The 3087-nt window shown below is 39.0% G+C and overlaps 1 long non-coding RNA gene across 1 annotated transcript; it reads left to right on the forward strand.

The window, feature by feature from the left end:
* Positions 1 to 299: 299 nt before the first annotated feature.
* LOC103586332 lies at positions 300 to 2403 on the forward strand. Its single transcript, XR_550139.1, has 3 exons — positions 300 to 432; positions 562 to 640; positions 2155 to 2403. It is a non-coding gene; the product is annotated as an uncharacterized LOC103586332 (long non-coding RNA).
* The last annotated feature ends 684 nt before the right edge of the window (positions 2404 to 3087 follow it).

Genomic DNA, 3087 nt, shown 5'->3' on the forward strand with positions numbered 1-3087 from the left:
TGGACACAAAAAGAAAATAACAAATTGGGAGGCAGTACCAGCTATTTACCCAGTATTGAATATAGAAAGATAAAGATAAAAAAATAAAAAATAACCAAGAGCAGTTCAGAAACCCAGATGATGGGTAGAGAGGTTCTAGCACATGTCTAAGAGTAATCTGGAGTAAGAGGACAGAGAAAATGAGAGAGCAATAGTAAAAGAAATGTTGGCTGAGAATTTTTCCTCATGTTGAAAGAACACACCAAATGCTAGGCAGAATAACTGAAAATGAATCATTCCTAGACACATCACTATGAAGCTGCAGAAAATCAAAGACACAGAGAAAGAAATTAAAGCTGTGTAAGAGGCAAGACATATTACTGGCAACAGAATGATGGAGAAACCAACAGCAGATCACTCGTCAACAATATCAGAAGCCAGAAGACTTCTAAGGTAATATCATCAATGTGCTGAAGAAAAACATCCATTAGTTCAGAATTCTTCACATAGCTGAACTGTGTGTGAAAGCAAAATAAAGGCCTTTTCAGATTTACAAAGTCTAAGGGCATTTTCCTTTCATAGAGCCTCGCTGAAAAGACTACTAAAGGATTTACTTCGTCAAGAAGAAAAGTGAACTCTGAGGGATAGAATGGGTTGCAAGGTAAGACAGAAAACCCAAAATAGGAAAAAATATATTGATATATTTACTGTTGACTGTAAATTTGGGCCAGAAGTTACCTGAAAAAGCAAGAGATAAAGAAGAAATGTTGAAACATGAGCCAAAGCAAACAAATAATTCACCAGCATTAATAAAAAAGAACGTGGTCTGCTCTAGATTTTCTTTGCTCAGCCGTTCAGCAGAGGAGGGATGAGTGACCTACATCTGTTGAATGATTTAGACTCCAGTCTTATTCCAAGAAAGACTTAGGTTAGCTAACCTGCAGCTATTCCCGATCTATCCTATATTTTCAGATCCAGGAGTTTCCCAAGGGAGTCATTGGCAGCTTTTGATTGAACCTTTGGCACCAGTCCCAGAGAGAGCTCTCCATGTTCAAATGAATCATGGGATGTGGGTTTTTTAGGCAATCCAGTCCCTCAAGTCTCCAGACAAACACAGTAAAGACTTTTAGAAAAAAAATCAAACCCCAAGGGAGAAAGGAACATGGAACATATGAAAAAATTCTGCAGCACTAAAGAAAATTTCCCCAAAGGAAAATCTTCCTCCTCAAGGAGGTTGACTTAAAGATAAACCTGCTCTATATTTCTAATGAGATAAAGGAATTCATCACATCAGTCACTGAACAGGTCAGCGTAAAAAGAGAATGCAATAAAATTATATCCAATAATATCTGAAATTGGGTCTTCATTAAAAGCAGAATGAAAATTACAGAAAATCTATTCATCCAAATAAATGATAGTGTCAAGAATGATATACCAAATATAAAAGAAGTCAGTAAAATATTTTGAAGGAAGCAAAAGAAGACAATAGATATATAGAATAGGACAAAGACATGACAGCAACCCTTTGAATAAAATATTCCTGATAAAGAGAGAACAAATGGGATCATTATACTTTGTATATCACACTGTATCCCAGAAACATATACAGTTATTATGTGTCAATTAAAAATTTTTTTTTAAAAAAAGAGGAAACAAATGGTTAATGCTTGGTTATCAAAGTTCCCAGAATTGGGGGGAGAAAATCTGATGCTGGAAATCAAGATGACTTACTTTATCTCAGATAAGATTAATAAAAAGGAAACAATATTAATGCAAATCCTGGTGTATTCTTAAACAGTAAGGGGAAAAAATATACCTATAAATTGATAGTAGGTTGGGGAGAGGGAGAAGGTCATGTTCAAAGGAGTTAAAATCAGGCTTGCTTCATGTTTCTCGTCTGAAACTGCCAATGTTAAAAAAGAAAGGAAAAATATCTTCAGTTCACTAAGATGTAGAGTGACACCCAAAGATTCCATTTGTAGCCCTAGGTTGTTCATATATGAGGACAACATTCTAAGATTTGCAGAGACTGGGAACATGAACATACTCAGTGCTGTTTCTGCAGATTCTTTGAGACTATTCTCATCATTGTGGTCAGAATTAATGAAAAAACTGGCTTCTGTCTTGCTCATCATCTTGCCCTCTCTCTCTTGCTTTTTCCCTTGCTGCTCTAAGCACTGCCATGTTGTGAGCTGCCCCATGGATAGACCCATGTGGCAAGAAACGGATTGTCTATGGCAAACAGCCAGAAAAGACCTGACGCCTGCCAACAGCCACGTGAGTGAGCTTGGAAGTGGATCTTCTGAGGCTGCCAACAGCCACATGAGTGAGCTTGGAAGCAAATCTTCCCCCAATTGAACCTTGAGATGACTGCAGCCCCAGCCAACACCTTGATTACACACTTCTTAGAGACCCTGAGCCAGAGGACCCAGCTAAGCCACATCCTGGGAGATAATAAATGTTTTTTTAATTTTTTATTTTATTTTATTTATTTATTTATTTTTTTCCTTTTTGAGACCGGCCGCACTGCGCTCAGCCAGTGAGCGCTGTGAGCGTACCAGTCATCCCTATATAGGATCCGAACCCGCAGCGGGAGCACTACTGCGCTCCCAGCGCCCCCAGCACCCCCAGCGCCGCACTCTCCCGAGTGCGCCACGGGCTTGGCCCAATAAATGTTTTTTTAATTTTTTTTTTTATTTTATTTATTTATTTATTTTTTTCCTTTTTGAGACCGGCCGCACTGCGCTCAGCCAGTGAGCGCTGAGAGCGTACCAGTCATCCCTATATAGGATCCGAACCCGCAGCGGGAGCACTACTGCGCTCCCAGCGCCCCCAGCACCCCCAGCGCCGCACTCTCCCGAGTGCGCCACGGGCTTGGCCCAATAAATGTTTTTTTAAGCCACTTGATTTTAGGCTAATTTCTCCCATGGCAACATATACCTAATATACCTATTACCTTATTATATTTTAAATTTTATAAGAATGGGGAAAGGAGGAAAAAGAAGAGGAAAGCCCTGAAGGGCACAATATTTCTTTTTTCCATGAAAATGAGTCAAAAGATACCACCTTTGATGAAATACAGAACAAAAGATATGTAACATGTTTAAG

This window comes from Galeopterus variegatus, unplaced genomic scaffold (genome assembly GCF_000696425.1).
Source record: "Galeopterus variegatus unplaced genomic scaffold, G_variegatus-3.0.2 Scaffold333, whole genome shotgun sequence".
NCBI lineage: Eukaryota > Metazoa > Chordata > Mammalia > Dermoptera > Cynocephalidae > Galeopterus > Galeopterus variegatus.